This window comes from Aricia agestis, chromosome 15 (genome assembly GCF_905147365.1).
Source record: "Aricia agestis chromosome 15, ilAriAges1.1, whole genome shotgun sequence".
In the NCBI taxonomy this organism is placed as follows: domain Eukaryota; kingdom Metazoa; phylum Arthropoda; class Insecta; order Lepidoptera; family Lycaenidae; genus Aricia; species Aricia agestis.
Window position 1 is genome coordinate 5,963,475 of NC_056420.1, and position 27,685 is coordinate 5,991,159.

The 27,685-nt window shown below is 35.7% G+C and overlaps 1 long non-coding RNA gene across 1 annotated transcript; it reads right to left on the minus strand.

Moving 5' to 3' along the window:
* Window positions 1-2,088: 2,088 nt before the first annotated feature.
* LOC121734230 lies at window positions 2,089-27,355 on the minus strand. The gene is made up of 3 exons (XR_006036680.1): window positions 27,183-27,355; window positions 9,331-9,335; window positions 2,089-2,102 (listed from the first exon to the last, which is right to left on the minus strand). It is a non-coding gene; the product is annotated as an uncharacterized LOC121734230 (long non-coding RNA).
* Window positions 27,356-27,685: the final 330 nt, after the last annotated feature.

Genomic DNA, 27,685 nt, shown 5'->3' on the forward strand with positions numbered 1-27,685 from the left:
CAATCAATGCACCTTTGCCAACGCAGTGGCAGTGTATGGATGCTCTTCTTGAAAATATCAGCTGGACGGCAGACTACACAAAATCTTTGACATTCCCGAACACGTGATTTTACTAGTATATCGAGATGAAATTTGAGCTGGGTTTTTATCAGCGCCAGCATCAGAGACGATTTTAGTGATACCATGGTGGGTAACTCCGCCGTTAGTTGACGGATTTGCAAAATTCTTATGTTATTGTATAAGATGTAGTCCGAATTTCGTAACATGTTAACAAAAGTGGTGATCGATGGTGCAATTCATGAGAAATCGAGGGGAGCTAAAAGGAGGAAACCAGCTGACCCGGAAAACAATGTTTTGCCAATTATTATTTTTTTATAGTATCAATATAAAAAGTAAATAAAAACCTATTGTCAGGCCTAACAAATGTACATAGCAATTAGCATTATAATCGGTTGAACCGTTTTGGATGAGTTCGCGCACAAACTCTGTGACCCGAGAATTTTCTATACATATTTGACCAGATGATCGGGCAAGCGTCAGTTTGCCACATAAATTATTTCTAGTATCAATAATATATTATATCAAAAAGCAGATAAAAAATTATACTCAAGCCTAACGAATGTATGTATGCAAAATTTCATTGAATCGGTTGACCAGTTCACTTACAAACATTGTGACATGAGAATTTTGTGTATTTTAATCTGACAAATGTTAATATATTTTACGCATATACACACAAAAACTAACCAAATTCGGACGTGGACGAAGACGTGGCTAGTAGATTATATTAAATAAAGTTATAATATTTTTGTAACAACTACAGCAGAATCGATCCAGTAGTGTCAGAGCCTCTTCGATTTCGATAAAGAAACATATCATAAAGTATTACTAGTGTTTATGGCAAAAAGTATTAATTTGATTCTCAAAGTACAGATAGAAAATGTGACTCGAACTTCTCAAAATGTTATCTGATATATTTAGTTATACTACGTTCGTACAAAAAGTGATTACGAGAATAATTACACATAATAGTCGCGGTGACATTTTGAATGCGTTGGGCGAGTGCGGGGGGTATGAAGTGCGCGGGTGAAAACCGATTTTTTTCTGTCATAGGTCGCCCTCTTAAGATAAAACCAAGCATTATTAGATAACACTGAACAACAACAATACGCACATACAAGATGGTGCCATCCAATAATGCCGGCCAGCCATGCTAGCTCTAGCCTATCCCTCGGGCTCTCTGAGATCATATCGAAGGGTTTTTGTAGTTAGATACCGCTTTCGAGCCTGGCGATACAAGAGATGCAGTGGTGGAAATGTGTGGCCAAAACCAAGCCGGTTATGACGACCTCTGTGGCTCAGTTGGTGGGCTCAAGCCAGGGGTCGCGAGTCCGAATCCCGCCGACGGAACAAAAAGTTTAAAAAGTTCCTGGGTTATAGATGTATATTAAATATGTGTATGATATAATAAAAATCTTAAACATATTATGTATAGTATTAAATATATTTCCGTTGTCTGGTAACCGTAACACCAGTCCTTCAGCACGGGGCCACACTAACGTGGTGTGAAGCGTCCATAGATATTATTATTATTATCTTTTCGCTTTACTGTGTTCGTAAAACTGAGATTTTTCAAATAAAAGCGGTTTAAATCATATATCACCGTGTCCACAGTCGACACGCACCATCTACTCCTGGCTAGGGCCAGTCAATAAATATCAAAATTACTGATCGTTGACGCGTCCGTGACTCCTGGAGCGAGAAACGGCAGAATAAATTGTTTAACGATACATTTTTGCCGCTGAAAAATGCTCCTGATATTTCCAAAAAACATTCACAAGTATTTAGAATGGACATTTGTCAATAATGATTTGTTTTTGTAACGAAATTGTACTCGCTTGGCGTCATTTAAGCGAAAACGCAATATAATATAAAAATGAGTCGCTGAATGTGTTGCTAAGCGCAAAACTCGAGAACGGTTGGACCGATTTCGCTAATTCTTTTTTTTTAAATATTCCTTGAAGTACGAGGATGGTTCTTACGGAGAGAAAAAAATCTAAAAAAAAATAAATTTCCTGAAAAAGTCTAAAAACAACACTTTTCTATACTCCCATACAAAAGATTTGTGATAATACTTAAAAGTCAAATATATAAAAATGAATTTTCAATTATGTTAGTAACGCTAAAACTCGAAAACGGCTGAACGGGTTGGGCTAATTTTAGTCTTAAAATATTCGTAGACGTCCAGAGAAGGTTTTAAAGTGACACGAAGTTCACCGGGACAGCTAGTACATAATATTATTATTTTAGATTAGACAATTTTCGTTATTAGGTATTTTTGTAAACATCACGTAATTTTATCAAAGATAGCCTTCAATTACTTTTTTTTACTTATAAATACTTACATTGTTTTGTTAAAAAGACTTGGAACATATTTGTAGTAGTCTGTCTGTAGTAATATCAAATATGTCATTAGCTGGTTAAAATATGTACTTAATTGAATATTGTTTCCTAGTATTTATGAGCATGATGGAAGAGACTGGTCTCCACGACACAGGGAATCCTAGTGTGGAGATCAGAGTATGTGTAAGATTAGCGTGTAAGTTTCTTTAAGCGAAATAAAGAGTTGTTTATTGTTTATTGTTTGTATTACTATTAACTGACTTTATTTAGCCGGAAAATTTCGAGACAATGTTAGTTGTACTCTGTTGACTGTTCTCATTGCGTATAGTTATATAATAATATTAGTACAACAGGGCCCAGCTGTTATGCCAGTTAGGAATAAATATAATATTCCGGATTTTATATAAAAGCGAAAAAAAAAATATTTTTAATGCGTATGATTTGCAATTATTAAAATTGATGCCTTTAGGCCACTGCGTTGCGGCGTCGCATCGCAAAAACAACCTTTGTAAAGCAATGTAGTTCTTTTGCGATGCGACGCCGTAACTCAGTGTTGGGGCCTGGCCCTTACCCTTTAGCATTTAATATTATTCCAAGCACTATTTCCTACACTATTAAAAATATGTTCTTAATTACATTCGACATTTACAACTCATATGTTACAAAGAAAATAAGACTTCAATATAAGATCAAGCAAGTCAAGAATCGACATACGTTCTTAAGAAGCTGAGAGTGGCCTCCGTGGAAATTGCTTACTTTACCATCTACATTTTCCAAGTAGAGAGTCGCTCGCTCCAATTTTCGCCGCGCTAAATTCAGTCTTATGATTTTATTTTTTGTAGTAGCATCTCGCGAACTCACTGGAGTGAGAATAAGTAGATTTACACATTTCTTTATTTATATTCCACTTCTCTTTAGCGACTGTGTTCGAATTATGTTTTAAACAAACGCTTACACCTTCAAATTTTAGTTCCTAATATTTGAAGGTGTAAGCGTTTGTTCAAATACGTCATATTAAGAAAATAATAATCGGCCAAGTGCGAGTTGAACTCGCACAAGAAGGGTACCGTACCATTATCCGTACTTAACATTATAAATGCGAAAGTGGATCTGTCTGTCTGTCCGTCTGTCTGTCTGTCTGTCTGTCTGTCTAGACAGACGTCTGTCTGTGTCTGTTTGTCTGTTACCTCTTCACGCTCAAACAGCTGAACCGATTTTGCTGAAATTTGGCATGGAGATACTTTGAGTCCCGGGAAAGGACATAGGATACTTTTTATCCCGGAAAATGTACGGTTCCTGCGCGATAAACGAATTTTGGCGCAACAGAGTTGCGGGCAACATCTAGTAGAACATAAATAGGAAAAAATGTGATTTTTGTATGGGAGCCCCCTTAATTATTTATTTTATTTTTTTATTATTAAATATTAAAGTATAAACACAATTGAGTATTTTGTAAATATTTCAGGTGCCTCTATTGCTATCATTTATATCGAGCAAAAAATGGCAAAAAAATTACGTTTGTTGTAGGGGAGCCCCCCTAAATATTTAATTTATTTTGTTTTTGTGTATTTGTTGTTATAGCGGCAACAGAAATGCATATTCTGTGAAAATTTCATCTCTCTAGCTATTACTGTTCTTGAGTTACAGCCTGGAGACAGACAGACGGACAGACAGACATCAAAGTCTTAGTATTAGGGTCCCGTCTTTACCCTTTGGGTACGGAACCCTAAAAAAGAGTAATTGCTCTTTATGTTAAAACATGTTAGTAATACAATCCACTTCATGAATTATTTACGTCTTCATTTATAAGTTCCGAAATAACATATTTCCACCAATCGCCAATATTAATGTATATTAAAGACGGTAAGACAATGAAAATGGCTGCATCAACAGTAGAAGTGTCTATGTATTCAAGTATATTATGTGTGTGTACATGTGCCCTATTCAATGGCGCTAAGACATCATAATTAATAACTTGATGACGCCCGCAACTCCATTGCACCAAATCAGATTGTCTCACGTGAACCATACATTTCTCTGGGAAAATAGTAAGTAGTAACCAATGTACTTTCTATTAAATTAGCATCTATAATAAAAATTTCAGCAAAATCGGTTTAGCGGTTTGTGCGTGAAGATATAACAGACAGATATACAAATAGACACAATTTGTGATTATAATATTAGTATCAATTTATTTTGCCCGGTTAATTGGCGACTTAGAGCCAACCCACAGGTACCACAACCACACCACGTGGTCGGGCATATATTTCGTATTGTAAATGAACTGGACCATTCACACGTACCACATTTTGCAGTCGTTGTCGACCGCTTGTGTGATACCGACCACACCGCAACCACAACGTTACATCGATGCAATGACAGTGCGCGCACACCGCCCGCGCTCTTCCGCCCCTCCGTTTCATTGACTTTCGTACGTAACCACATCGCAACCACTGGCGACAACGCAACCACGTCGGCATTTTGTCGGTACCACAACGCAACTACAAAAGCTGCAACGACACCATTCACACCTAACCACTGCTCGACGACATTTTGTCAGTCAGTAACAAGATTCGTACAACACACAGAACAGAATCAAAGCGAATGAAAGAGAATGTTTTTTTCAAAACAGGAACATTTTTGCCTCCGAAAATAGAGATCAAATGCAATGGCTGTTTATAAAAGCTTTGCAATTCAGTAATTGGTCGTGAATGGAATCACAAAGAGAACAGGAAAGTGAAAAAGTAATTACCTAGCCAGTGCGAGTCTTTGAACTGACAAAACACATTAATTTCAGATTTGCTTGTTCCATATACAGAGATAATTTGTTATTCATTTTCCTGTTTTTATCACGTATGATCTCAATTTATTTGAATAAATAAATAAATAAATAAATGTTTTATTTCTGAATAAATTTGAATCAAATATTTTCAGAATGTTGAACTACATGTTGCCTACCACCGGTTCGGGAACTAACCCGGCGAGAAGAACCGGCGTAAGAAACTCGCACGGGGCCACTTTTTAGTAAAAAAGTGGAAAATTTGTCTTTTAAAAAAATAAAATTTACAATGTAAATAACTTAATCTATACAATATGAATACACAATTGTAAGTCACATATAATAAATGTAGAAGCAGCCTTGCAAGCAGCCATCCTACTCCCAAGATGTGCTATCGTTTAGGAAATCTTTGACCGTATAGTAGGCTTTGGCACACAAACGTTCTTTAATTACTTTTTTAAATTTATTAATTGATAGATTTTGAACGTTTTCCGGGATTTTATTGTAAAGGCGTATACATTGACCTTTAAAAGATTTACTTATTTTGCTAAGTCTGATCACTGGTATTTCCAGCTTGTGCCTATTTCTAGTGTTTCTACCGTGACTATCACTTTTAGTTTTAAATTTAGTTAAATTCTTTCTAACATACAATACATTATCCAAAATGTATTGAGAAGCAACAGTTAGAATACCAATTTCTTTAAACTTTTCTCTCAGAGATTCAAAAGCTGACATTTTATAAATTGAGCGTATAGCTCGCTTCTGCAGCACAAAAATTGTATTGATGTCGGCAGCGTTTCCCCATAAAAGGATACCATAAGACATTCTACTGTGAAAATAACTAAAATAAACTAGTCTTGTCGTGTCTTCATCAGAAATTTCCCTAATTTTTCTGACTGCATATGCTGCAGAACTGAGCTTACCTGCAAGATTAGCAATATGAGGACCCCACTGTAATTTACTATCTAATGTAATGCTTAAGAATACAGTGGAGTCCACCAAATTCATTTTCTCATCATTTAATAGTAAATTGGTTTGAACTTGCCTAACATTGGGCAAAGTAAATTTTAAACATTTGGTTTTCTTAGAGTTTAAAAGTAAGTTATTAACATTAAACCAATGTACTATTTTTGAGAGAGCACTATTTACCTCGTCGTAATTTGACTGCCGTCGCTTCACTTTAAAAATAAGTGAAGTGTCATCAGCAAAAAGTACTATCTCATTATCCTTAACTAGATAAGGTAAGTCATTAATGTAGATGAGAAAAAGAAATGGTCCTAAAATGGATCCCTGTGGTACACCTAATTCTATTTTGGTCCCATTGGATCTTTTACTATTAACTTCAACCCTTTGAGTCCTATTTTTGAGGTAAGAAGTCAAAAGGCTGAGTGCTGAGTCCCTTATGCCATAGTGGTGCAATTTTTTGACTAAAGTAGCATGCTCGACACAGTCAAATGCCTTAGAGAGGTCACAAAAAATACCTAAGGCATCCTGTGACTCCTCCCAAGCTTCAAATATGCTACAAAGAAGACCTATACCAGCATCCGTTGTGGAACGACCCTTAGTAAAACCGTATTGGTTATTGTGTAATAAATTATTTAAATTAAAATGTAACAGTAATTGCTGTAAAATTATTTAATAGAATGGTAAAATTGGTTTATCTATATCTATCTATACTTATAATAAAATCGTAGAGGTAAAATTTTTGTACATTGAAAATAAACTTGAAAAAACGAGTCAGGGGCATATTAGAAGAGTAGTAGAATACATTTTAACTGTTTTTGAAATTTTTGTTTCTCTGTCTGTTTGTCTGTTTGTACAGGCTAATCTCTGAATCCGCTGGACTGATTTCAATGAAATTTGGCATGATGATACCTTACATCCCTGGTCAACATCTTAGATACTTTTTTATAACCGACTTTCAAAAAAGGATCAGTTAATGTTTACTTTGCTGTTTGTGGTCAGATTTTTTAAATTCTTTTTTTGTTGTATAGATTGCCCAAATTTGATACCATGTTCCATACCGTTATAGAGAAAAAATAGGCCAAAAGTTGTGTTTTTGTATGGGAACCCAAACATTTTTATTTCTATTCTAATTTTATTAATAATTATTAAAGTACGCATATAATTAAGGATTATGTGAAAATTTCACACTGCCTGCCTGTTGTCATTATTGATATCGAGCAAAAAAGGCCAAAAAAATCATGTTTGTTGTATGGGAGCCCCCCTTAAATATTGATTTTTTTTTTCAGCATTTGTTGTTATAGCGGCAACAGATGTACATAATCTGTAAAAAAATCAGAACTATAGCTATAACGGTTCTTGAGATTCAGCCTGGAGACAGACAGACGGACAGACAAAGAAGTCTTAGTATAATAGGGTCCCGGTCGTTTTTACCCTCTGGGTACGGAACCCAAAAACGGTGACTTGATAAGTAATGGAATTGAAGAAACTCCTCAAAATTGTGATTTAATTGTAGATTATGAATCTGAGAATAAGAGGTAGGTTAAAGAGAGAGATGCTGCATGAAATCCCGTCTTCTATAGTCTATCCTCTATCTCCGTCACAATATGTTCCTTTCCCCTATCCTGTGGCCTCCATCACAAGCGGTCTTCGAAGAAAGGATTTTTCAAAACGATAAGTATCTGAGGTTCAAGTTTCCTGGGTCGTTGATGTAAATTAAAAATTTCGTGTGTAATATAGATTCAACTAAAATAGCCGTGGATGGGTGTTAAATTTTCTAAATCTCGATTTTAATAACATACATTCACGCGGACGAAGTTGCGGGCAACAGCTAGTTGTTACTATATTCTACTAAGTCAAAGCTTACATTTATGGTAAAAAAAATGCTTTCGGAAACCCCTATGTGTTGCCTACCGCCGGGAACTAACCCGGCGAGAAGGACTTGATTTTTGATGATTTGATATAACTTTAATGTAAATAAAAAATAAAATACCTACACAATATCGTTTTCAATATAAAACGCCACTTATTTGTTAAGAAACAAAGCAATATAATATAATATTGCATACGTACAGCACCCAACCATTATTGACTTTTACAGTAAACTCTATGTAAGGCACACATATTATAAGTATTATCACTTTATTTTTTATACACCCTGTAGATATATTATAAGATTGTTTTGTTAATATAATGTAATTAATAATTATTTATCAGAAACGGTGAATGCTCTAACACAATAACATCGAAATATCGACTCCCACTTGACTCCAATCCTAAGTAAGTTCGTAGAGCACCCTCGAAACCGTTTTATCACTTAAGTCACAGGTACAGTACATACCTGTTTCCAGGAGGCAGGACCTCTATGTCAAAGACGTAAGGACTATTATAATTGAAGCTCCAGGTAAAATAAAGCTAAACGTACTAACTCTGACATCGAGTATACGAGATTGATCGACTTGTTCCGATATAATTTGTTGGAGAAAAATAGTTTCTGAAATTCCCGAATGACCGGACTTTATTTATTTATTTGTTTGTTTCACATACTTTTTTTTTCGGGATAAATTATGTTGGAAATATCTCAAGATTACAAAAGTAGAGACCAATGGTATTAAACACAAATAACAACGTATGAAGTGAAATAATAAAAAAAATGGAACCTGCCTGTACTATCAACACTGAAAAAAGTTTAAATTTGAAAGCACACTCCCCAACAAAATATTAAACAAAAAGCTTAACTGCCGTTTATTGTTAAATGAAGAACCGCTCGACCGTTTTTGTGCAAACTTCACATAAAATATCATCAACTAAATAGTCCCAACAAAGCCTAAACATTTGGTTTGGATGGGAGACCCCGTTCTTGAGTTCTAAAATTACAATGAAAAAATGCATTGATTTTTATGTACAGAGATTATTATGTATTGATTAAATTATTGGGGACTGCCGGACAGGTTGCGTGCGCCTAATGCAGGACCTAAGTAGATCTTGTATGATATTGTAAAAATAAAATGAATGAATTATGAATTATTCTATAGTAACATGTAATAGCTAAACCACTTAGCCCATTTACCTTTGTGGGAAGAAATCCTCCATTTTCCTGAGTAATTAACGTCAGGTGTGCCCAACCTTCGTCGATCAAATTATCCATTACAACCCACAATACAACCTCATCGATAACACGTGACGAATTCTGGAATGGAGTTGTGAGGAAACACGTAGGGGCGCCTACATAATATTCTGATATAATTATTGTAGACGTTAGTGGATGAGGCAGGTAAGTAACAATAAAAAAAAATACTATTATTGCATAAATTTAGGCTTTAGGGCCAGGAAAATAAATTTAATATAAAAAAATGTGGATTTTACAGCCAGATAAATTAGCCAGATGTTGAAGAAGTTAAGTTGCAAGGTTAAATGGTAATAGTTTGTTTAAATAAATAAAGAAGTTAATTTCGCCCAAAAAAGTTTACTTGCTCTGAAAATTTTTCACTTTTTTAATTGGGCCATTTAATTTTTTTTTTATAAAATAAGGCAAGGTTTTTTTTAAATAAGGGGGCAAACGAGAAAACGGGTGAACTGATGGAAAGCAACTACCGTCACCCAAGAACACTAGCAACAACAGAAGAGCTGCAGGTGTGTTGCCGGCCTTTAAAGAGGGAATACGCTCTCTTCTTAAAGGTCGTATTGGTCCGGAAACACTACTGGTGACAGTTTAATCCAGACTTTTACAGACCGTCAAATATACGTGTATTTTTATTTGTAGTAAATAGAGTTCAGTTCTAAATTACTCATTTATCTCATTGCAAAATGCATCAACATATTGCTGTAAGTTGATCCTTGTGCGAAGTACATTTAGAGAAACAAAACAGATTATCGAAAGGTCCCCGTCACGTACAGCGGGGCGCACGCTCGATTTGCGCGGTAAAAGCATGGGCCAATTATTACGTCAGCCATAAATGGCCCAAGAAAAATAAATACTCGCCCCCGTATCACGTACTACTGAAATTCGAAAAATCGTGTTACGCGACAAATTGGATAAAACATTGTAGATCGAAGTGAACAAAAATGTCACACTTCCTTATAAGGAAAATTTTTGAAAACCTTCAAGAATAGAGCTCGTATTCTCTTATTGCAGGCTTTCAAAACCATCTTAAAAGGCCGGCACCGCACCTGCATCTCTTCTAATGTTGCGAGTGTCCATGGGCAACGGTAGTTGCTTTCCATCAGGTGACCCGTTTGTTCGTTTTTCCCCTTATTAAAAAAAAAAATACATAAGTGTGTAATTATCAGAAACTCGTATTTTAAGTATCAAAGACGTACAACGTATTAAAAATACTAGAGATCGTCCAATGGTCGAAATTCGACCTTACTTGCAACGACATTAGGACTACTACCTATATTTTGTAAAAAATATTGACTTGTCTCTGGGACTCAGCTGATCTTAGACTGGCCGTTTAAGCCACAGTATAGCAATATGACATAATATGTGGTTTAAGCATTGTGTAATAGTATCTAAAATTAAATAAAAAAAAAAATCAATAATCCATTTTCAATTTGTCAACTTGTTGTCAACAGAATAACAACCATAAATAAAAGAGTATAATTCGTATGTATAGGCTTGTCACTCAAAAATCTGTAATTTTTCCTAGTAGTAGTGTCGTAGTGTGTGTAACGTTTTATTTGTTAAAAATATATATGATAAAAGCATCATTTTAAAATAATATTAGCTCGATGCACTCCTTCACCATATAAACTATAACTGTGCGAAATTTCAAGCACCTACGTTTCCCCATTTTTCGTAAAAAGGGTTACAAAGTGTTTCTTAGATTGTCTGAATCTGCAATCATAAAATATTGTAAGGTTCGCAAAATTTTTCTCCTGTTTTGATATCGATATATCGACGCAATGCGTTGGATTTTAAACGAGCCATTAAAAATTAACTTTATTTACTACATAAGAAAATAGACACTATTTTGGACGGAACAACTTGCAGTGTTGGGCTAACAGTTCTGGCCACAGTATTTATGTCGTATTGCTATACTGTGGTTCTGGCCACAGTATAGCATTATTGGATATGTCATATTGCTGTACTGTGGTTCTGGCTTACGACGCGCTGTTGCAAGCCATTCAAATTTGGAACTGTTAATTTAGAAATTTAATAAATAGACCCTTTTTAGATTTTATCGCGTGCCTTGAGCGTGGCGACTGTATCAAGTAGTTCCGAAACGAAAAACACCCCCCACTCCAAGTTCCAACCGGCACAGCGCGCAGCGGTGCAGCATTGCTGTACATCTTTTATCGCGTTTTAGTTCGGCATACTACGGCGCGGTGTTTGCGTGCGTGGATTATAACTGCATAAATTGATAAAGAATGCTATACATCTTTACCGCGGCAGTGCCCGAGTGCCATACGCCTATTTTTTTTAACATTAGCTGCATGAATAAAATAAGACTACAAAATACAATTTCATTATAGCATTTACTATTTAAGGCACTTGGGGTTACTACTAGGACCTAGAAGTGCTCTTGTAAATTTGGCAGTGAACGTAGCAAAACATTTTCATACAATCAGTATTAATTAGTAAACAAAACACATAAGTCAACACTAATTGAGCCATTTAAAGCTGTTAGAACTGAGAGCAGAACTGTGTACGGTCATACGTGACACACTAACCTACTTGAAGGTTAATACGAGGAACACCACTTATAAAATAAAAACAACGGGTTGAAATGGAAACAGAGAATCAGGCATACATTTTCGTTGAAAGGAAGGGGAGGGAAGGGAAATACCACCTATCCTACACCACTTCAGCAATGTACTCTTTTCTCTGTCTTACGTATTTTCGATCAGGTCATGTGTCCTACGGGTCTTTTCGTTTTTGATTCGTTACAGAAACGTCGATCAAAACGTATGGAATTGACATGAGCGTTCGAAATTCGAATATGACGTTAACGTTCGACTCGTCTTAGGTCAATTCACTACATTTTGATCGGCGATTCTATTGCGAAGCGAAAACGAAAAGATCTTGACTCACCCCATTGATGAAATTAAAAAAAAATTAACAAGACCGCTAAATAAGTTTTTACTTCAAGAAGCTTTCCTTGCTTGCTTTGAGAGTGAGAAATGTTTTTAAGACTAATGGTACGGTAGCTTATGCCATTTGCTCTACCTGTGGTAATAAAGTGTACAGAGGAACTATATATTGTTCAGGGTATAGTAGGCTATATATTATGTCCAATCGAGCAGCAATTAAAAGAAAAAGGAAGGCAAGAAATTCCACTACAACCTACATTTGATGGAAAAGGAAGTATGAAAAACCAACTAGATGACGCCCGCAACTCCGTTGCGCCATAATCCGTTTATCGCGCGGGAACTGTACACTTTTCCGGGATAAAAATACTCCTATGTCCTTTCCCGGGACTCAAAGAATCTCAATACCAAAAATTCGCAAAATCGGTTCGGCGGATAGGGCGTGAAGAGGTAACAGACAGACAGACGCATTTTTGCATTTATATTATTAGTATGGATGACTTATGCCCTTTTACTATGGTTTCTGAGTTTTTTTGACATGAGTATACCTATAATATTCCTCACCATATTAATTGGTTTACATTTTCACGTAAGCAAATCAAAAGAACAACAACTCTAGCCACAAACATTACAAACCGGGTATAAACCGATCATTTAGATGCCAAATTAGCCAAAAAGCTATTCACAAAAAGGTAAAATGATAACGGAAGGGACAAGGAAATAGGATCTTCTAATAAAATCGTGTTCCCCACGTTGGGTGGAGACTGTAGAGTAGGCTGAGAGAATTCCATCGATTGACCATGAATTTATCTAGCACTAGATGACATAAACTTCGTATCATATAAGACTAAGAAAGGGTAAAAAGGAAGCTCTTAACCGTCCCTAAAATTTTCCAGATCGGTTTAGCCCTCCAGTTTTAGTGAGACTAACAAAAGTTAAAATTCATCACATTCAGACACGACAGAAAACCTTGAAGATCCTTCTTCTTTATAAGTAGGAAGGCTGGAGGATGTTTAAAAAAATATGAAAGACACAATGCTATACTGGTTTTCCATGGCCTTTTTTGCTGTATAAAGAAGAACGTACTAGCTAACATAAAAAAGCAATAAAATCGTTGGCGTTTCAGTTTTCACTACTTAGAATAATGGGACTCAACAGATTACATATTCCCTCTATTTCGAAGAAAACCTTTGATGTGTTGACCGTTTATGGATTTTCATGGAACAACTAACCCATCACTTTTCCTGTCCCTCGAAAGCGTATTATGGCGTTTGAAATTCCCCATTCAGTTTCAAGCACACAATTCCTAAAAAGAAGTTTTATTTGTAGTATTGTATTGACCCGTAAATAATGCTCGGGCCCGATTCAAAGGTATCGCCTAAGAGACAAGAACTATTACGTAAACAGATGGCAATCACTAGAATAATTGAAATGACGAGGCTTTGCACAATTTGACATTTCACGTGTTACTAATTTACTAGTCGACTAAGAGCTGACGACCAAATTGGTCATGTGGCTTCAGCTGTATTAAAACTCCGTAAGCTACTTCCCTGATCAACCTTTTCTGATAATCTACGTGTTGGCAGGCAGTAGGCGGTGGGTGTGGGTGTAATGGGGAGGAGGAATAAATGAAAAAAAAATGTAGGTTCAGCGACTTAATTATTTTTTTTCCAAACAGTTGCTCTGTATATCCTGTGCACCCATTTTTTTTAAGCAATCGGGTGGTGGCAAGGGGTTGCCAGCGTTAATTTAGTAGGAAAATTATTATTATTTTCATGTGGGTTCAGCTGTGTTGGCTTTTTTTCTGACGCGAGATCAGTTAGTATGTAATCCAAAAAAAAAGTGTGCAAGATCGGATTCGGTCGAATTTCGGTCGGATTATAAACTGTAAGTGCAACCCCCCCCTCCCTGCTCCGACGTTTGCGGAAAATATCTCATAAAATGCTTGACATTTGAAAGATACCAATTCCTATCTACGTATTAGCACTGTGGGCATTTCTTTCACTAACCAGTATATTTTATTTGCGAGTTCAGGTCGTAAATCATTACTCTTTTGTCCAGGTTTCTTTTAATTTATATTCCTACCCTCTGTGATTCTTACTTTATTTATACCATACGTCCTTTACCAACAGGTATAGATTGTATTTATTTGATTTATGATTTTTTACACCAGCATCTATTTCTTAAACGTACTAAATGACGCCCGCAACTCCGTTGTGCCGATATTTGATTATCTCGCGGGAACCGCACATTTTTTCGGGATAAAAAGTATCCTATGTCCTTTCCGAGGACTTAAAGTATCTACATACCATACCATAGCAAAATCCGTTCAGCAATTTGGGCGTAAGAGAGAGAGACAGACACACTTTCGCATTTATAATAAAACTATGGATTTTTTACATTATTTCTCACTTTAAGCCATCCACAACCAATATTTCATAAGCTCCGTAGATATTACAGTATCGACGTAACTGAAAATTTACTGCTCATTAAAAATATATATTGAATGTTTACCCAATTTCATATAAAGCGTGTTATGTTTATCCAATTAATGCGATGTGGGGTAATATGATTCACTATGCATAAATAAAAGCCTTATTAACATACAGTTATGAGTGTGGGTTTACTAGAAAGTATACATAATTTATCGGACGATGTATTCTTTTGTCTCTTTTTTTAGGGTTCCATTGTAACTGGTAACTATAAAAACCTTGGCTCTGTCCTTCCTTATTAATTCGGGTATAATTTGACGAAATTTTTAGCTATAAATTATGCACAATTATTTTTATCTATTTCAATTTCCCCATGAAAAGGGGGTGAATATTTATTATTTTGTAAGACTGCGTCCAAAATCTTGTCCCCATTTTTTGTTTAGACTTGAGAGACACAAATATACCAAGCCAAAACAAAAAATCGAAAATTGACCCATTACTGATTTAGGAGGGCAGAGATATTTATAGAGATCCGATGGGTCGTCAGTCTCATCATCATAAAAAATTTATGTCCCTGGTGCTAAACTGGACCAAACGCAAAGGAAACCATCAAATTCGGATAAAAAAGGATCATACGATTAGACATAAATGAAATAATATAAAGTTGTAATATTTTTTCATCTCTGTACAGTATCTAGGTTTTTTTTATGTTTTAATTATTTTTGACTTTATACAAGTTGTATTATTCAGTTGTGGTTTTAAATTTTGCATAGAGAATAAGGCTTTATTTATATTTGCTTGTAATCTTACGTCGCGGTGTAGCCGCCAAACCGCGCGTTCGGGCGACGCATGCAACCTTATATTTTACTGTTAAAAGGATCGAACAAGGAATAAAGCTATATTGAAGTTGAACTAAAATAAATACAATCGGTTTTTTTAACAATAATTAGGGTCGTCTATGGGCCAGTCGCCGATATCCTTTGTTTGTCTCTTTTACATAATTTTGTCACGTACCAAGATTACATTTTCTCTTAATGTACTGTAAGTCCATCACGCCTTGGACCTTTTAAATTATACATTATTATCCATATATAGAATACTACCTAACTACATTACAATCGGTTTACGTAGCCTTGATTACACATTTTTATATTTTAAATACATTTTATTTTCAAGACTTAGATCAAATAAAAACCCCAGATAAGTTTGTTACTTTTGATGTCAAGTCGAATGTTACACGTGTTCGCGTAGAACAGCAGTGCTGAAACTTTTTTGGTGGCGGAACATGTTCCCTTTAGGATACCTTTCCAACGTAATTTGGTTATAATTTGATTTCCCATAAAAAGTCATTTATTTTCTGGTAAAAGAATAATATCTATGGACGATTCACACCACGTCAGTCTGCCCCGTGCTAATTTCCTGAAGGACTTGTGTTACGGGTACCACACAATGGAAATATCTTCTTCTATCTATATCTATTTTAATAACATACATTCACGCGGAGGAAGTTGCGGGCAACAGCTAGTATTAAATACTTTTATACGATACATATTATACTTATTTAAGATTTCTGTTATATTATGATACATGTTTAATACTCATCCATGACCCAGGGAACCTTGAAACCTTTTTGTTCCGTCGGCTGGATTTGAACCCGTGATCCCCGGCTTGAGCTACGAACAGCCCACCAACTGAGTCACAGAGTTCGTCATCGTAGAGCAGTGTTTCCTAACCATTTTCTGTCATGGACCCCTAGGAAATCATGTACAGTATTTAGGGACCCCCTTAATAAAATAAACAGCCAAAAAATCTGAATATGTATGGTCCAGAGACGACACCGCGGACCCCCATACGTATACTCGCGGCCCCCATACGTATATTCGCGGACCCACAGGTTGGGAAACACGGTCGTAGAGTATGTACCGAGCAAGCAAGAATATAATTTTCTTCGTTCTTGCTAAGATTAATGACATAAATATCCGTACCTGTCTTTGAAAGAAAATGAAAAGTTTTGTTATAAAAATGAAAATGTATTTTCTTGTTCAACAACACTAAAGCGGGGAATTGACTACCGGGCCGCCCGCTACGGGCCGCCCGTCACGGGCAGGTCTGTCGCATGTCTGCTCGTCAATTCCTAGGTACGGGCACAGACATGCCCGTTGGCCCGTGCCCGCAGCCTGCCCGCGAGATCGCATTTTTCCCGCGCGGGCACGGGCAAGTCTGTACATGAATGGTCGCCGCCGTTTTGCGTCTTCCACTTGGAACGACTGGACTACTGGAGTGCACTTAAAATATTATTGTAAAAAATACAAACACTAAACTTAGAAATGAAAGAACAAAAACAATTTTGACATTCGTCTATTTCCATTTACCTGTCTATCGTATCCTTGTTTGTAGAAAGTTAAAAGCAAGAATTGCATGAACACCGATCTACCTAATGCCGCTAATACAGCGAACTTATTGAAAAATCCAAAGAAATCAATGCCGATGCTGATCTATCATTTGTTACAAAGAAGATTGAGTCCATGAGTCCACGACCGAGCTGCAGCCCTCTATCTATTCGACTGAGTTGCCTGTTCTGTGTGTGTTCAATAGGGGCAAGCGGCAGACTTGTGCCAGACCGGGCGGCCCGCGGACAGCCCGGTAGTGAATTCCCCGCTTAAGTACCTATACAGACATTTTTCCCGCACGACATAATAATATTGTTAGCTTATCTTTGTCGTAGTGAAAATAAAACTATTAAGATTTTATTTAATATGATATACTTAATTATTACTTAACGTATAATAATATGAAGATTTTATTATAAGTACACTCTTTATAATATCTTCTGATAAACTCTACATTAAATCAAAGTTTAATCATTAATACATATTTAAGTGGAGTCATTGCAATGATATTATCATTTCATAAGACGGTCTTAATTTTTTTTCAAGTAAAGAGAAAATAAATTAGTATATCATTCAAAACATTTTGTAGTTACATTAAAAGTTACAGATACCTTACTGTGTAACTTTTTATTACATGATGTGAACTTTCTCCGAGAATTCCAAGTACAAAATTAGAATCTTTACACAAACGTAATCTACTTGGCTGAATGTGACTATTTCAATTCTCCTACCTGGCTAAGACGTTCGCCATAATATTATGAACTCTGGAACTAAAGCAAATGTTTACCTTAGCAGTTTACCTTAATCTCATTTGAATGTGTATCCACGTAAGTTTCAGCTGAAATGTCCAATGACCTTAAATTATTAAGGGTGATTGCACATTTGAACTTTATTGATTAACATAGCTTTATCCCGACTTTAATATTGCAATAGTACTCGTGGCGTTCAAGTTTTGATTTCCCGTCCCGTCATACTTTTTTTTATTTTTTTATTTATTAAATAAGGGGGCAAACGAGAAAACGGGTCACCTGATGGTAAGCAACTACCGTCGCCCATGGACACTCGCAACATCAGAAGAGCTGCAGGTGCGTTGCCGGCCTTTTAAACCTTTTTACTTCACGATATTTGGAACTAGATACCTAATGCCAGCAAATCCGTTGCGCCAAAATTGGTTTATCGCGAACGAACCGTATTTTTTTCCAGGAAAAACGTATCCTATATCCTTGCTCGGGACTCAAAGTATCTTCATACCAAATTTCAGCAAAGCTGGTTCAGCGGTTTGGGCATGAAGAAGTGACAGACAGACACACTTTCGCATTTATAATATTAGATAATATATAATATTCGTAAGTATAATAGTATGGATACAATGACTAATTCATAAGAAACGATATTCAGAGGCTACGAAAATAGTGTTAGTCAAAATATGATTCTTGGAAAACATCAAAATTAACACCTCCAGCCACGTGAGACTTACAATAATTCAAGTGAAACATCTAAAGTTTCGCATTAGATTTAATTTAAGCACGACACATTGTTATTATTTATAGAGGGTGCTCGTTAGAGTTCCCTGTAATTAAGTCACACGTTCGTTCACAAAGTTATATGGTAAGTAGAAGAGTACAGAACCGATTTGCATATCCAGTTGATTTGATTTCTGACGCTAATTCAACGCGCGTACTTTAATTTTCATTGTAATATACGCCAACTCAAAAGATTTTATGGAGCAAGCCTTTAATCCGCTTTCGAATACTTACGAATGCGAAGTTCACAATTTACATACTAAATTGTAAACCAAATATCGCGGCGGCGAAACGGCGCTGCTTTCTTGTGTGATTAAATTTTCCATTGGGGAAATACATAAATGATAATTAACAATCTTTCTTGTGCGTTGGAAATTGTAATTTAATTGCGAGTTCATCTGGTGCCATGTATTGTACGAAACAAAGAATGTACACAGAGGAAATTTGTAATTATTTGTGTATTTGTACACTTATTGTTAGGATTCTTTACACTTTTTGTGAAGGAAACAACTTCCCTCAGGTTTCTGTTGACAACTAAGATTCTTTCAAATATACAAGGTCTGACTTTTACTGCTATAAACTTGATAAATCAACAACAGAAGACAACTTTTACAACATATACTCGGTAAAAGTGCGAAAAACACTGTACCTGTACTTTTTCGGTGCTTCACTATACTAATTATTTAATACTAGCTGTCCCGGTGAACTTCGTGTTACTTTAAAACCTTCGCTGGATTTCTACGAATATTTTAAGACTAAAACCCAATCCGTTCAGCCGTTTTTGAGTTTTAGCGCGACTAACACATTTGAAAATCCATTTTTATATATAAAATATAGACTATTAACCTATTAAGATATCTTATGTCTCTGCACAACAAATATCGCATCAAAATAAGTCTTATTTTAGTTTTCCAAAAACAAAGCAAATATTTTACAATCCAACGCAACAAAAATGGCCGACCAATTCGGCGAAACGTCTGACTCAGATAAGACCTCTTTGCGGGAAGTCGTTTGCATCGCTTCCTACTCGGAGATAAAAATACTAAAAGCTACACTATTTTAAAAGTTAGCTTCATACGTATTTCGACGTCAGACTAGATTAAACTTTGTGTAATTTTAAGAATATAAAGATGGTGAAAGAATGTAAGAATAACAGGAGCTAATGTTCAGAACATACCTTTATTTATTTATGAAAACATACAAGATAATAAATATTACGTCAGCTATGATGGAATTAAATAAGAATTAATACTATTGAAAGTATATTTGACGAGCTTTTGCCCACGGCTTCGCTCGCGTTAACAAGTATTATTATATACAAACTTTCATCCCCTTTTTTAACCCCTTCGGGGTAGAATTAATCAAAATCCTTTCTTAGCGGATGCCTACGTCGTAACATCTAACTGCATGCCAAATTTTAGTCCGATCCGTCCAGTGGTTTGGGCTGTGCATTGATAGATCACCATGTCAGTCAGTCACCTTTGAGTTTTATATATTTAGATTATTTGATGAATTTCATGACAAATCTGTATACTTAAATTTAAACGTGATAGTGGGTCTCTCTATGCAAAGAGACGAAGATACTGTCGCTACTGATTTTGAACCTAATTTAGTGTGGAAATGCTTTAGATCAAAGGCATGGATACAGGATAATTTTTGTAAAAAAATACGTTTCAAACGAACAATATCTATCTATCAATAACTTTAAAGCCGTCATTGTAACTTAATAAATCGATATTTACTGAAAGCCTTTTCACCGTAGACTTATTTATGGCACAAGATAGTGAAGTCATAAATTTTTACTCGTACGACCCAAGTGCTATGCCAACTCGGTCAAAGATTAGCGATTGAATTTATCTTGTTTCTCTTAAACATCAGCAAACTGGGAAAATGTTTCAGCAATGGAAGGAAAAACGAATTCCCAAGTTTATCGGCTGTTAAATCGGCGATTCGTTGCACGACTACCCCACATTAATCTGGTGTATGCGTTAAAAGAGTTGCCACAGGAAATTAATTGAACAACTCTCAATCTTTTACAGCGTTTAGCTTCTGAAATGGAAACGTTTGTAGAATAATGTAGCAGATTCCGTAAGAACATAAGCAACATTATTTGTGTATAATAAAATTCTCATGTCACAATGTTAGGCGTACTCCGAAACGGCTTTACTGATTTTAACCAAATATTTTTATATGCATAGAATCGGCTACAGTGTACTTTTTATTTGTTGAATAAATAATAGTAAATTATTACAACTAGAGACTGACGGCGACCATTGTTTGTGCGACGGGATAGCGATGGACGTTGCCATGGTGACATACTTATTTAGTCACTTCAATAAAATAATACGGGTGAAATACTTTAAATGGCAAAGAAACGTTTGCCGGGACAGCTAATTTGTGTATAATATTACAAAAGCGTCGAAAGTGTGGTCTACTTTTTGGTTTGTCTCTCTGTATATCTTTTTTATTTGTTGCATCAAGTACATAAACGTATCGAATCCGTTAATTTCTTTAAGAGTGGGCAACAGTTTTATTTTTATTTTCATGCAAACGTAATAAGCATAACCACAATGTTAGTTTAGGAACCCGCTTAAAAGTAATCAAGTGTACTGTGTAACTGAAGTGAATTATAATGAAAGGATGTTATTACACTAACTCCTCGCCCATCCTGCTCCTCAAAGGAGTTACAAACTTTACATACGAAGATTAACAATCAAGTTAAACGTAACATCGTGTGAAGACGGTTCAAGGTATTTGCATCTCATTTGGGACCGTGTCAAAAGGTAGCCATTTTGTCCTTTTGATGTGGGTATATCCATACTAATATTATGAATGCGAAGGTGTGTCTGTTTGTCTATTACCTCTTCATGCCCAAATCGTTGTTCAAATTTCGCTGAAATTTACTATGGGTACGGATAGATACTTTGAGCCCCGGGAAAAGGCATAGGATACTTTTTTTACGCAAGTTGCACTCTCTTTTGGTAGGTTTGCAGATCATTATTGGTGCGGATTGTTCATTGCAGAGTTTTACTGTGCGTGGCAAAAAATGACGCGAAAAACGCACGGTGGACTGCCAATCATTCATGATAAGGCGATGGAATGTTTTTCGCGTAGAATATAATATATATCCAGATATACCCGTCACGGGTACATCTGGATACATTATTTTGGCATGTATTACCTGCCATGCAGTGATAGAAAAGGCGTGATGCAAAAGAGAATGGAGAAGACAATAAAAAATTCCAGCGATTTTCTGCACGTTCTTACGTCTTCACAACTTTTGAGTACCCTTTTTAGGGTTCCGTAGCCAAATGGCAAACAACGGAACACTCATAGATTCGTCATGTCTGTCTGTCTGTCCGTCTGTCCGTCTGTCCGTCCGTATGTCACAGCCACTTTTCTCTGAAACTATAAGAGTTATACTATTGAAACTTGGTAAGTGCATGTAGTCTGTGAACCGCATTAAGATTTTGATACAAAAATGGAAAAATTATTAAAAATAGGGGTCCCCATGGGTATAACTTAAATAAAAAAAAATCATCTTCCTCTTCCAAAGCGGTAAAATATGTGTGCCCCCAACTAACTTCAGAAGTAGTGGCATGATAAGTGAAATAAAAATATGATGTACATTACTATAACAAACTACCAATGAAAATTGGTTTGAACGAGATCTAGCAAGTAGTTTTTTTTATAAGTCATAAATGGTAAACCTTAATTTAACTGTCATTAAATCAACTGAAATATAAAACCATTATTAATCATCATAATTAATCAAGAACCTTTTAATTTCATAAAAATTAACCTTATTGCTGCTGCTGAACCCTTCATGGGCGAGTGCAACTCGTACTTGGCCGATTTTTGTAATTATTACTAGGTAATTTTCGAACTCTGCCATTTTGTGTACACTACGCTACTACTACTAGTAACATTTTTATTACATTTGATGCTACATTACTAATCATAGCTTACATGCACCTACAATTATGATCGTCAAAGCAAAATGTACGTTTTATAAAGGGCCACATTTTTGAAGTCGTGAGAAACAATTCGTGCAGCACAATAATAATTTAAGTATTCATCAGACTATTCCCTTGAGTCCTTCAAGGCCTTTGATTTAGTAAGCCAACTACATAATACTGTTAAGATGTCTAGCCGATTTAATTTTATGTCTAGGATTAAGTCAAACTTTACACAAAGGTACCTGGTACAGGGTGCTTAACCTTAATAAGTGTTTAACACTGTAGAGTTTATAACTTTGTGGTATAATAATTATGACTGGCATTCGATTGTTTCCACGGATATCATCTATCTTAATTTTAGTACCAAAATAAGTCTGTTTGTCTGTATGTTATATTTATAAGCATAAACCGATAGACCGATTTTGAAGTGGTTGAAGTTTATGTTCCGAGTCCCAAGTCCAGATCATCATTGGTGCGTCTGGTTTGGTTTGTCTGTTTGTAGTCTCTTCACGTTTATAACCTCTAAGCTGATGAAATTTTCTACGCATTTTCCTAGAACATAAAGTTTGAGTTCCAGGAATAAACATAGAAAATTTCGAAAATCTCGTTCCTATTGTTTCGAAATTCCTATTGTTATACAACAGCTAGCAACTAATGAGCTACTAGTGAATCATAAGCCTAGCCTCCTTTACGCCGAACGCGCGATAAGGAACTCCGTTCCAATAATATCTTAGTTGGCTGAGAATGAAAATAATAGTGTAATTTCTAAAAATAATCCCTCACGTTTTAACACGAAATTTCGAGCAGAAATTGAAATCCCTGGAGCAGTGCGTTGACATATCATTTATGCTGTTGCATAAGCGTCATGCACGTCTTTTGGTAATGTTGGAAATTTGTCCCAGGGGCTTATAGCTACTCACCATTCCATCTCTAATAAGGCTCTTATACGAAGGACATAAGGACTAATATGATAGAAACGTAAGGGAAAATACGGAACGGAGAATAAAGGCGAGCACATACTGTGGTGGTGGGACGATCCGTATTTTCTGTAACGTGGAGTATAACATAAAATGGTTTTGCCCACGCCAATAATCCGTTATTTTAATATTTACAATAGTTTTTAAATCTACACTAATACCAGCTGTTCCGGCAAACGTTGTTTTGCCATATATTTCGCCCATATTATTTTATTGAAGTGAGTAAATATGTATGTCACCATGGTAACGTCCATCGCTATCCCGTCTCACATACAATGGTCGCCGTCAGTCTTGAGTTGTAATAATTTACTATTATTTATTCAACAAATGCGCTTATCAATATAAAAAGTAGCCAGTAACCGATTCTCAGACCTACTGAATATGCATATAAATTTTGGTAAAAATCAGTAAAGCCGTTTCGGAGGAGTGCAGTAACTAACATTGAGACACGAACATTTACGGTTTCCGTGCAATAAACGAATATTGGCGCAACAAAGTTGCGGGCGTCATCTTTTAAAAATAATATATTTTGAAAGCTAGAAGAAATATTAAGTATATTAACATAAACAAGGGAAATATCCTTATATTGATGACAAATATAATTTGCAAAGAAACTTAGAGCTAAAATAACCGTGGATGGCCTCTTATCACTTCGCGACAGTAACACAAATAGCCTCATTTACAAGATTTCCTTTCGTTTTACATGTAACACCCCATTACTACACTCCTTCGCATGACAATAGCCTTATTAAATACCGATAATATAAGAGCCACAATACGAGCCGTATTGTGGCTCTTATATTGTCTATAGGTCTTGCATAGGCGTATTTAGGCTTCATGGTAGTCGAATAGAGCATATCTTGAGTCGGAAGTCGTGGGTTCCTAGGTTGAAAATTTGTTTCCGAGTTGAGCTAGGAGACTGCAACTTTTCACCCAATCGTATCTTTACTATACTTACGGGAAAGGAATTGTGTAAATCATTTATTACAATTATTTTATTATAATTCCATAAAGTATATTTTATCTTTGGAATAATTATCATTAAAAATATGATAAAATATGATGTTTTATAATATGATTTAAAAAAAACTACAACAAGATACTGGTACATTCTTGAAATAATAATATTATTAGTACACAAATGAAGCGTGAATTCTTTCTACCTTTTCGGATTCATTTTCTTCGGTATATTCTCGTAATTCGTAAATACGAATAAATAAGCCATTTCAAATAATTTCTTCCGATTTTCAACACTTTCCTCTATTTCTTCGCTCCTATTAGTCTTAGCGTGATAAAATATAGCCTATAGCCTTCTAGGCTTTATCGATAAATGGGCTATCTAACACTGCAAGAATTTTTTAAATCGGACCAGTAGTTCTTGAGATTATCGCGTTTAAATAAGCCATTTCAAATAATTTCTTCCGTTTTTTCAACACTTTCCTCTATTTATTCGCTCCTATTAGTCTTAGCGCTATAAAATATAGCCTATAGCCTTCCTCAATAAATAGGCTATCTAACACTGAAATAATTTTTCAAATCGGACCAGTACTTCCTGAGATAAGCGCGTTCAAATAAGCCCTTCCAAATAATTTCCCCCCGTTTTTCTTCACTTTCCTCTATTTCTTCGCTCCTATTAGTATTAGCGTGATAAAATATAGCCTTATAGCCTTCCTTGATAAATGGGCTATCTAACACTGAAATAATTTTTCAAATCGGACCAGTAGTTCCTGAGATTAGCGCGTTCAAGCGGTTCCCACGCGATCACTCAATTTTGGCACAACGGAGTTGCGGGGGTCATTTGATTTACCATTCTTCCTACGCCACGTACTCAAATCTATGCGTCAAATTTCAAAATTTCTGCACAAAAATTTAATATTCGTAAACGCTCTAACGTTTTATTCCTGTTTTCCCAACAAACATTCAAGGGTAGACACTAGACAGGTATTTGTATCCTAAGCCCACATGTTACGTTCGTATTGGACTGCAACGAAGAATTGCTGCCGTCTACTAGAATTGCAGCAATTCCCAACCTGCCATCAATACGGGGACTAAAATTCACGTCCAAGACATTCGAATCCTGGAATGGACAATGCGGTTTGCTATCCGATCGCTATATGTTTGCTACAATATTATTGTAATACGTCTGAGTAATCGAGCTGAATTTACTATTGAATTACTATTGATCATTGTGATTTCAAATAAATATAGACGAGACATAATATTATACAAGATCCAATATAGTTTAAAGGTTTAAGGTGCCTAAGGCAATCTACCAAGTTTTTCATAATGAAAATTTTAATATTTGATTTCTTTTACTTCAAGTATTAAATAATAAATTACGCTTTTATTTCAACGTCGTAATACAATATCATGTTGCAATTATATTTTGTTTCGAATAGTTAAAACAGTGTTTAAAGTTAGACTTGTTTAACATCAGCGCTAAGAGTGCAAATGCTTCAAAAAAGTTACACTTACAATAAAACATATTTTCTGTTAAGCTACTTTTCCAACGTATCAGACAAAGACAAAACATTGTAACACTATATAAAAAAAACGCCTGTAAACACAAGTGTATTATTTTATTACTTAAGCTTAAAGGTAATGCTATGTTTTCAGAGCGATAAAATACAAAGAATCAGGCTTCGTCTTGCTGAAAAGAGCGACTGTACGTTATTGTCTTACTTTGCCCCAAATACTTACGAAAAGTATACCGATGTTCTTTTGTTGTATTTTTCCCCGCGAATAATTGTCTCTTGAAAGAATATTGCTTCGTTTAAGCAGCGTATTTAAATATTTAAGGAACACAAAAGGGACTAAGAAACAAACTGTTTGCAGTTTGCCATAGTTAGCCGTTACTTTTCTTGAATACTTTGCGGAAATGAACAGCGCTAACTGTGGTTAAACAGTGTTTAATTGCAAACTTTCAGTGAGAAAAGGCGTTTGATGGTTGACAACATCTGATCAATGGCGCGAGTTTTTATTTAATAGTGAAGTTTTTAAGTCTTTGGAACATTATATTTTTCTAGATTGCCTGGTGATCTTCGTATCATTTCCCTCCTAATATAAACTCTTTCTGGAGTTCTACGCATATTTCAAGACTAAAATGAGTTAAATCGGTTCAGCTGTTCTCGAGTCTTAGCGAGACTAATACAATTAAAAAATATTTTTTTATTTATAAAGAAGATAAAACACATCTTGTCGTTACACACAACATAGTACGTAACAATTTTATTCATCCAATGGGAACCGTAAATACATAATATTTCTGCTTTCAAAACAATTTTTAGGGTTCCGTACCCAAAGGGTAAAAACGGGACCCTATTACTAAGACTTCATTGTCTGTCCGTCTGTCCGTCTGTCTGTCTGTCCGTCTGTCTCCAGGCTGTAACTCAAGAACGGTAATATCTGGAGAGTTGAAATTTCCCAGATTATGTATACCTGTTGCCGCTATAACAACAAATACTAAAAACAAAATAAAATAAATATTTAAGGGGGGCTCCCATACAACAAATGTGATTTTTTGGCTTTGTTTGCTCTATGTCAATAATGGCAATAGTTAGGTCCTTGAATTTTTTTCAAAGTCCTTACTTACATGTGTTATTTAATATTTAATAATAATGTGGGGGACAGCTTGCGCTAATTCCCCGTAGATCGCCTAGGTCAGCGTTTCTTGTAGTAATGAGGATGATGATGATGACTATTTGATGAGGAGATGAATTTAAACACTTTTTCAGTCTTGTTCCAGGTAGCAAGCACACAGTAGTTCCGAAGCTGGGCAACGTTGGAGAGCGAGTGTCGTATTATGGCGGCCGACCCATATTTATATCGGCCCCGGTACCCAGCTTCTAGAACATTCCATGCCTCACCCCCTTGGAAGGAAAATTTATTGAGTTTCCACGAAAATTACATTAATTTACAAAATATACATTGGTTTTATTTGTACAATTCTCTTAGCTATAATTTTACATAATAAACATGTTCGTGCCGACCTCCGTAACCGAAATAATTAAAAAAATCTATTTTTCCTATATTTATACTACCTCGTCGCCCCCCGACATAACGGTCGCCTCTGGCTGTCCCTTTCGCACGGGACTTCCTTGTCTGGGACAAGGATAGCCCGCTCGAGATGTATACTATCTCCCTCACTTTTCGGTTACAGAAATCGGCACTACCACACTGGCTCTAAACCCATCCCATTGAATGGCACTATTTTTCACTGAAATGTCCAT